Source organism: Mobula birostris, chromosome 13 (assembly GCF_030028105.1).
Source record: "Mobula birostris isolate sMobBir1 chromosome 13, sMobBir1.hap1, whole genome shotgun sequence".
Classification (NCBI taxonomy): Eukaryota; Metazoa; Chordata; class Chondrichthyes; order Myliobatiformes; family Myliobatidae; genus Mobula; species Mobula birostris.
In genome coordinates this window covers 33,945,740-33,956,415 of record NC_092382.1, presented here as the reverse complement: position 1 = coordinate 33,956,415, position 10,676 = coordinate 33,945,740, and positions in this window count along the sequence as shown.

The following is a 10,676-nucleotide window of genomic DNA, read 5'->3' as shown; positions in this document are numbered from 1 at the left end:
ACGAAGTATTGACGTCACTGGCAAGACTACATATCTTGTTTGAGGCAATGTGGAAAGCCAGTCCCGCGTACAGCATCACGACGTCTTGCCTTAAACCACTATATTTTCACATGCAGGTCTTCAGCGCCTAAGTTGCTGTCAAGATTTATTGGAGCCTATCAACTGGTTACCACTGGATCGTTACATCCAATACAGCAAGTTTTACAAAAACATCTTCAAAATAATTTTAAATGCTGGAATTATTCAATAAGACAGGCATTGTATATATTTTTTTCAGGTCGAGGGACCATAATCAGAATTGAGCCAGTCCACAGCTGTTCCCCAATCTGCTGAAAACTTCCAGTATACTCTGTTTGCGTTTCACATTTCCCTCACCGAAGATTTATTTTAATTATTTAATGGATAAGAATTTCCTCAATTGACTGTAAAAAAAATCCTGCAAAATTAAGCAAGACTATTGGAATACCATTCGATTTCCCTAATGCGACAATCTTCAATGTTTTATTAGATAGAGTACGAAACTGACAGCATGGAGCATAACCTCGATACGTCCCTTATCTCGCTTCATTGCGTCTGCACCCGAGATGACACTCTGACTGCCGAGTGGCAGTCACCGGACCTTGATAAAATCACTGACCTGGGGATCGGGACGACACGCGGTCTGGGGATAGGGGCGCCGTGCGGACTCGTTGCGGTGGTGTTGGTGTTGTGTGAATAACTCTCCTTGCAGCTCGCAGACAATCAAGGGAGACCCTCATCACAAACAACCGAACAGAGAAATAATACATTTAAGGCCACGTGATTTCTTAGTTACCCGGACAACAATTCGGCAATATCTGAAGTTTATTGAACAGTTGCGTGCAACTGTGAGATGACTGTATTTCATAGGAATACCTTCACTGAAAGTTAGAGAGCAGCACACACAAACTTCTGGAAGAATTGAGCAGATAAGGCAGCTTCTATGGACAGGAATATTACGGTCGACGTTTCAGATCCGAGGTTTTTCATCCGGACGTCGATTCTCTATTCATCTCCCGAGATGCTGCTTGACCTGCTGAGTTTTGTGTGTGTTGCTCTGGATTTCCAACATTCTCAAATTTCTTGTTTTGTGACTAAATATATATTTCTCAGTAACCTACCTTGTACTGGGTCTCCCGATTCGGATCTCTTTGAGTCCGTTATTGTTTTTGTGGGTAAACGTGCACTCCGGAGTAAATATTACTTCCACTTGATAATCAGAAACAAAAAGATGGGTTTGTCAGTCGATACGCTTCTCCACTCCCCCCCTCCTCCCACCGCACCCCAAGCAGTTACTGTATTCGGTTTTGATCGGATTAGTGAGCTCAGATTAATTCACCGGGACGTCAGCAGTACACCGGACATTCAAAAGTGTCATGGAAGTGAGGTTCGTGCAGCGAAAATTACGACTGAGACGGTACTCAGGAGGCTTAATGGTCTGAGGGTGGATAAATCTCCTGGACCTGATGGAATGCGCCCACGGGTTCTGAAGGAAGTAGCTCTAGCGACTGCGGTGGCGTTTACGATGATCTTTCAAGAATCGGTAGATTCTGGCATTGTACCGGGTGACTGGAAAATTGCAAATGTTACTCCGCTACTTAACAAGGGTGGGAGGCAGCAGAAAGGAAACTGTAGACCTGTTAGCCTGATATCAGTGGTTGGGAAGTTGTTAGAATCGATTGTTAGGGATGAGATTACGGCGTACCTGGAGCCACATGACAAGACAAGCATGGTTTCCAGCATCGTTTCCTGAAAGGAAGATCCTGCAATTCTTTGAAGAAATTACAAGCAGGGTATACAAAGAAGATGCAGTAGAAATGGTGTACTTGGATTTTCAGAAGGCCATTTGACAAGGTGCCGCACATGAGGCTGCTTAGCAAGATAAAAGCCCATGGAATTACAGGGAAGTTACTAGTATGGATGGAGCACTGGCTGGTCGGCAGAAAAAAAGAGTAGACGGAGGAATGGGTAGTGCTGAGGAAACAGAGAGCATGCAGAGAGACTTAGATAGTTTAGGGGAATAGGCAAAGAATTGGCAAATGAAATACAATGTTGGAAGGTGTATGATCATGCACTTTGGTGGAAGAAATAAACTGGCAAACTGTTATTTACATGGGGAAAGCATTAAAATGCAGGGATGCCAAAAACTTGGGAGTCCTTGTGCAAGATGCCCGAAAGGTTAACCTGCAGGTTGAGTCGGTTGTGAAGAAGGTGAATGCAATGTTGGCATTCATTTCTAGAGGTGTAGAATATAAGAGCCGGGATGTGATGTTGAGGCTCTATAAGTCAATCGTAAGACCACTCTTGGCATATTGTGCAATTTTGGGCTTCTTATGATAGAGAGGATATACTGACATTGAACAGGGTTCAGAAAAGATTCAGTAGAATGATTCGAGGAATGAGAGGGTTACTGTAGGAGGAAGGTCTGGCAGCTCTTGGGCTGTATTCCCTGGGGTTCAGGAGAATGAGGGGGGGATCTCATAGAAGCATTCCAAATGTTAAAAGGACTGAAAAGATTAGATATGACAAAGTTACTTCCCATTGTAGGGGATGCTAGGGCAAGAGGGCATGACCTCAGGATTAAAGGACGTCCTTTAAAAACTAAAAAAAAACTGAGATGCAGAGAAATTACTTTAATCAGAGGGTGGTAAATCTGGGAAATCCACAAGCGGCTATGGAGGCCAAGTCACTGGGTGTATTTAAGGCAGAGATAGACAGGTTCCTGATTAGCCAGGGCATTAAAGGGTTTGGGGTGAAAGCGGGGGAGTGGGCGTGAGTGGATGAAGTGGAGCCGCGCACGATTGAATGGCGAAGCAGAATCGAGGGGCCGAATGACCTACTTCTGCTCCTATATCTTATGGTTTTATGCCGCGACGCCTGGAACAGAATTGGACCGTTAATTGGCTATGTTTTTGAAAACAGGGGCATCGGGAGTAATTAGGTCCAGATCTCATAAATGTTCATATTAGAGATAGGGGAGGGCCGTCTGAATAGGAAATACAACCATTAGCCACTCTATTCGGTGGATATGTATACCAGCTCGTCAATGCGATCCAGTGAATCATGTGGCAGCAGCTCAAAACGTAAAAACATGCAGGCATGGTCAATACGTATGAAGGGTGTTCAGGGGAAACTTCAAGATGGGGAACAAAAGTGATCCAAACGTCTTTGACCGTGGGAGGATTGTTGGTGCCAATATCTCAGAAACTATTCAGCTCCTGGGACGCTCACGCACAAATTGTTCCGTTTACAGAGAATCGTGCAAAAAACAAAAGCCAAAATAAAAGACAAATCAAGTGTGCGACAGGTCTGTGGGCGAGAACATCGCCCTATTGAGAGAGATCAAGAGGATTGGCCAGACTGATTCAGTCTGATAGGAAATCGGCAGCAAATCAAATATGCACACGTTATAAAAGTAGTGTGCAGTGCAGCATCACTGAACGGGTAACATACCGAGAATTGAACTGGACGAGCAACAGTAGCAGAAGGTCCTGAACATACACTCAGTTTCCACTTCATTAGGTACAGAACGAACATAATAAAGCGCCCACCGTGTCTGCACATTGGTGTGTTTTTATCAACAGCCAGTGAATTTACTTGGAGAAAATTTATATTAAATACCGTTGCCTGCTGTACCCCGTTATTGCTAAAAAAAAATACGCATACAGAAAAAAACAGATCCAACAAGCCGTGCGATTTTAGTGACCGTATTGATCTGGTAGTAACACTAGACGCATTGCCGCGACGAGTGGGCGCATTGAAACACCGTGACTTTTCCCCGTATAGTCTCTCTTCTTACCTTGTGCTCAGCTCCTGAGTCTGGTCCCAGCCTATCGAAGCAGCTGAATTTTATTTTGGATCTTTTTGGATCTCCCCCTCCCCCTCCCACTTTTAAATCTCTTACTAGCTCCTTCTTCAGTTAGTCCTGACGAAGGGTCCCGGCCTGAAACGTCGACTGTACCTCTTCCGAGAGATGCTGCCTGGCCTGCTGCGTTCAGCAGAAACTTCGATGTGTGTTGCTTGAATTTCCAGCATCTGCAGATTTCCTCGTGTTTGAGCTGAATTTTATGTGCCCTAACCGTGAGGGAACACACCCTGAGCAAGGGTCAGTTGATAACACGCTCATAAACCTAAACAGCACACTTTTCAGCACGTAACGCCACATCCTGTTCCACAACGCTCATGTTAAAGCATTTGTATCGCTTGAATGCGCATTTCTAACATACGGTTCCAATCCGAGCTACTACGACAGTGCACAATTGCAATGAGTAACTTCCACTGGAAAATTTGATCTGCTCCAGAGAGCGATCACAACCCGCATCCTGGTTCCATTCGGTTGGTGTCGGCGCTTTGATTTATTATTCACCCTGGGCCCAGTTTATTGCCAGACTATAAACTCCAGTGACAGCTCAGGGCAAAGACCGCTGCGTGTTTACTGCACAGGCACCGCAGACGGAAGAACTCTGTTAGGTGTGATCATATATTTTGCCTTTGGAATATATATATTTTTATGAACACTGGATCCTTCCTTTCTCCAGCCTTAACTGCTTTCCCATCGCGTAGACTTGCGCTGATCTTAAAGTTAGCCCGTTTATACAGCCAGCTTTAGCAGTTGTCTGATGGTGGTCTATTGGAATAATGGGCCAGTTGGGGAGAAACATGCTGAGATTACCATTTCCCCCAGATAGCTACGGGTCAAAGTCGACAGCAGATTAAGAACCCCCTTCTCCTTCACTTTACTACTCACTCACTGGAAACACGTTACCATATCCCAGCAGCAATCATATCAAATTACGACCATTCTCGCCTGTGAATTTCCCTGATGTCTAATTTATTTTATACATACACTTACCGTTCTGCGTCAGAGGTCGATAGAAAACTCCTGAACATAAAATTAGCTGGATCTTTCATTTGTCAATGTGTTCTGTGGTATCAGCGACCTTAGACCTGCTTCAGCGAATAAACTCGTTAAAATTTTATGAACCGTAACAGTAGGTAAACACACCTTGAACACACCTTCAGATAATAACACACTCATAACCTGAACTTCACCCTTTACGCTACACCCTGTTTCATCACGCTTTTCTTCAAACACGCAAATACTCATTTTACATCAATGAGTCTTTGTAACATGTGTTCCGAGTCAAAAATTATTAATTCAGAGCACCATAGCAGTGGCCACGTTTTCTCTGGAAAAAATTGTCTACTGCAGAGAGGAATTGCAACCTGCAGTTGGTTCGATTCGGTTGGTGTCGGCGCTTCGATTTATTCTTCAGCTTGGGACCAGTTTGTTGTCACACTATAAACTCCAGTCACAGCTCAGGACGAAGACCGCTGTGGAGGTATTACTCAGAGGCAGCAGAAGGAAGGACGCTGTGAAATATCATGAACTATTACACATTTTTCATTTTTTTCCCCTTTTGAACACGAGACATTTTCCCTCTCCTGGTTTTAACTTTGACCCAGCTGCCTGGAGCCGCACTGGTCTCAGAGTCAGCCCGATAATAAAACTGTCTTCAACAGTTGCACCCAGTTGCACCATTACAGCAATCGGCAAAGTAGCAGCTGTGCCGAGATTACAACTCCCAGAGATAACTACCGGTCAAAGGCGACAGCAACATAGGCGCGCCCTTCCCCTTCAGATGACCGTTCTTACTGGAAACAGTAGGTAACCAAATCACAGCACCAATCATATGACATCACGGCCATTTCCCGCGGATGAATTTGCATCCATCATACTTAACTGATAGATACATCTCTTCAGTAAGTGATGGAAAGACTAGCGACATTAAACTCACTGGGTCACTTATTTCTCAGGTCTGGCTGCTGTTTTATTGAATTCAGAGCAGGGTGTTTGACCTCTCAGGCATTTTCCACAGCTGAACTATGACCTCAGCGCGCCCTCTCTTGTGCCTGCCTGCAGCAGTTCCCTCCCTTGTCCATCGTCTCCTCAGACTCTCTCCCTCCCCCGAGACCCTCACTAAACACCGGACACTCCCTCACCTCAGACTCTCTCCCTCCCCCGAGACCCTCACTAAACACCGGACACTCCCTCACTTCAGACTCTCTCCCTCCCCCGAGACCCTCACTAAACACCGGACACTCCCTCACCTCAGACTCTCTCCCTCCCCCGAGACCCTCACGAAACACCGGACACTCCCTCACCTCAGACTCTCTCCCTCCCCGAGACCCTCACTAAACACCAGACACTCCCTCACCTCAGACTCTCTCCCTCCCCCGAGACCCTCACTAAATACCGGACACTCCCTCCCCTCAGACGCTCTCCCTCCCCCGAGACCCTCACTACACACCGGACACTCCCTCACCTCAGACTCTCTCCCTCCCCCGAGACCCTCACTGCACACCGGACACTCCCTCACCTCAGAGTCTCTCCCTCCCCCGAGACCGTCACTAAACACCGGACACTCCCTCCCCTCAGACGCTCTCCCTCCCCCGAGACCCTCACTAAACACCGGACACTCCCTCCCCTCAGACTCTCTCCCTCCCCCGGGACCCTCACTAAACACCGGACACACCCTCACCTCAGACTCTCTCCCTCCCCCCGAGACCCTCACTAAACACCGGACACTCCCTCACCTCAGACTCTCTCCCTCCCCGAGACCCTCACTAAACACCAGACTCTCCCTCACCTCAGACTCTCTCCCTCCCCCGAGACCCTCACTAAATACCGGACACTCCCTCCCCTCAGACGCTCTCCCTCCCCTGAGACCCTCACTACACACCGGACACTCCCTCACAGACTCTCTCCCTCCCCCGAGACCCTCACTACACACCGGACACTCCCTCACCTCAGACTCTCTCCCTCCCCCGAGACCCTCACTAAACACCGGACACTCCCTCCCCTCAGGCTCTCTCCCTCCCCCGGGCCCCTCACTAAACACCGGACACTCCCTCACCTCAGACTCTCTCCCTCCCCCGAGACCCTCACTAAACACCGGACACCCCCTCACCTCAGAATCTCTCCCTCCCCAGAGACCCTCACTACACACCGGACACTCCGTCTCCTCAGACTCTCTCCCTCCCCCGAGACCCTCACTAAACACCAGACACTCCCTCACCTCAGACTCTCTCCCTCCCCCGGGCCCCTCACTAAACACCGGACACTCCCTCACCTCAGACTCTCTCCCTCCCCCGAGACCCTCACTACACACCGGACACTCCCTCACCTCAGACTCTCTCCCTCCCCCGAGACCCTCACTAAACACCGGACACTCCGTCACCTCAAACTCTCTCCCTCCCCCGAGACCCTCACTACACACCGGACACTCCCTCACATCAGACTCTCTCCCTCCCCCCAGACCCTCACTAAATACCGGACACTCCCTCACCTCAGACTCTCTCCCCTCCCCCGAGACCCTCACTAAACACCGGACACTCCCTCACCTCAGACTCTCTCCCTCCCCCGAGACGCTCACTACACACCAGACACACCCTCACCTCAGACTCTCTCCCTCCCCCGAGACCCTCACTAAACACCGGACACTCCCTCACCTCAGACTCTCTCCCTCCCCCGAGACCCTCACTAAACACCGGACACTCCCTCCCCTCAGACTCTCTCCATCCTCCGAGACCCTCACTACACACCGGAGACTCCCTCACCTCAGACTCACTGCTCCCCCCCCCGAGACCCTCACTAAACACCGGACACTCACTCACCTCAGACTCTCTCCCTCCCCCGAGACCCTCACTAAACACCGGACACTCCCTCACCTCAGACTCTCTCCCTCCCCCGAGACCCTCACTAAACACCGGACACTCCCTCACCTCAGACTCTCTCCCCTCCCCCGAGACCCTCACTAAACACCAGACACTCCCTCACCTCAGACTCTCTCCCTCCCCCGAGACCCTCACTACACACCAGACACTCCCTCACCTCAGACTCTCTCCCTCCCCCGAGACCCTCACTACACACCGGACACTCCCTCACATCAGACTCTCTCCCTCCCCCCAGACCCTCACTAAATACCGGACACTCCCTCACCTCAGACTCTCTCCCCTCCCCCGAGACCCTCACTAAACACCGGACACTCCCTCACCTCAGACTCTCTCCCTCCCCCGAGACGCTCACTACACACCAGACACTCCCTCACCTCAGACTCTCTCCCTCCCCCGAGACCCTCACTAAACACCGGACACTCCCTCACCTCAGACTCTCTCCCTCCCCCGAGACCCTCACTAAACACCGGACACTCCCTCCCCTCAGACTCTCTCCATCCTCCGAGACCCTCACTACACACCGGACACTCCCTCACCTCAGACTCACTGCCCCCCCCCGAGACCCTCACTAAACACCGGACACTCACTCACCTCAGACTCTCTCCCTCCCCCGAGACCCTCACTAAACACCGGACACTCCCTCACCTCAGACTCTCCCCCTCCCCCGAGACCCTCACTAAACACCGGACACTCCCTCACCTCAGACTCTCTCCCCTCCCCCGAGACCCTCACTAAACACCGGACACTCCCACACCTCAGACTCTCTCCCCCCCCCGAGACCCTCACTACACACCAGACACTCCCTCACCTCAGACTCTCTCCCTCCCCCGAGACCCTCACTAAACACCGGACACTCCCTCACCTCAGACTCTCTCCCTCCCCCGAGACCCTCACTAAACACTGGACACTCCCTCCCCTCAGACTCTCTCCATCCTCCGAGACCCTCACTACACACCAGACACTCCCTCACCTCAGACTTACTGCCCCCCCCCGAGACCCTCACTAAACACCGGACACTCCCTCACCTCAGACTCTCTCCCTCCCCCGAGACCCTGACTAAACACCGGACACTCCCTCACCTCAGACTCTCTCCCTCCCCCGAGACCCTCATTAAACACCAGACACTCCCTCACCTCAGGCTCTCTCCCTCCCCCCGAGACCCTCACTAAACACCTGACACTCCCTCACCTCAGACTCTCTCCCTCCCCCGAGACCCTCACTAAACACCGGACACTCCCTCACCTCAGACTCTCTCCCTCCCCCCGAGACCCTCACTAAACAGCAGACACTCCCTCACCTCAGTCTCTGTCCCTCCCCTGAGACCCTCACTAAACACCAGACACTCCCTCACCTCAGACTCTCTCCCTCCCCCGAGACCCTCACTACACACCGCAGAACGCCCTCACCTCAGACTCTCTCCCTCCCCCGAGACCCTCACTAAACACCAGACACTCCCTCACCTCAGACTCTCTCCCTCCCCCGAGACCCTCAATAAACACCGGACACTCTCTCACCCCGAGACCCTCACTACACACCGGACACTCCCTCACCTCAGAATCTCTCCCTCCCCCGAGACCCTCACTAAACACCGGACACTCCCTCACCTCAGACTCTCTCCCTCCCCCCGAGACCCTCACTACTCACCAGACACTCCCTCACCTCAGACTCTCTCCATCCCCCGCGACCCTCACTAAACACCGGACACTCCCTCCCCTCAGACTCTCTCCCTCCCCCCAGACTCTCTCCCTCCCCCGGGACCCTCACTAAACACCGGACACTCCCTCACCTCAGACTCTCTCCCTCCCCCGAGACCCTCAATAAACACCGGACACTCTCTCACCCCGAGACCCTCACTACACACCGGACACTCCCTCACCTCAGAATCTCTCCCTCCCCCGAGACCCTCACTAAACACCGGACACTCCCTCCCCTCAGACTCTCTCCCTCCCCCGGGACCCTCACTAAACACCGGACACCCCCTCCCCTCAGACTCTCTCCCTCCCCCGAGACCTTCACTAAACACCGGACACTCTCTCCCCTCAGACTCTCTCCCTCCCCAGAGACCCTCACTAAACACCGGACACTCCCTCACCTCAGACTCTCTCCCTCCCCCGGGACCCTCACTAAACACCGGACACCCCCTCACCTCAGATTCTCTACATCCCCAGAGACCCTCACTACACACCGGACACCCCCTCACCTCAGACTCTCTCCCTCCCCCGGGCCCCTCACTAAACACCGGACACTCCCTCACCTCAGACTCTCTCCCTCCCCCGAGACCCTCACAAAACACCGGACACTCCCTCACTTCAGACTCTCTCCCTCCCCCGAGACCCTCACTAAACACCGGACACTCCCTCACCTCAGACTCTCTCCCTCCCCGAGACCCTCACTAAACACCAGACACTCCCTCACCTCAGACTGTCTCCCTCCCCCGAGACCCTCACTAAATACCGGACACTCCCTCCCCTCAGACGCTCTCCCTCCCCCGAGACCCTCACTAAACACCAGACACTCCCTCACCTCAGACTCTCTCCCTCCCCCGAGACCCTCACTAAATACCGGACACTCCCTCCCCTCAGACGCTCTCCCTCCCCCGAGACCCTCACTACACACCGGACACTCCCTCACCTCAGACTCTCTCCCTCCCCCGAGACCCTCACTGCACACCGGACACTCCCTCACCTCAGAGTCTCTCCCTCCCCCGAGACCGTTACTAAACACCGGACACTCCCTCCCCTCAGACGCTCTCCCTCCCCCGAGACCCTCACTAAACACCGGACACTCCCTCCCCTCAGACTCTCTCCCTCCCCCGGGACCCTCACTAAACACCGGACACACCCTCACCTCAGACTCTCTCCCTCCCCCCGAGACCCTCACTAAACACCGGACACTCCCTCACCTCAGACTCTCTCCCTCCC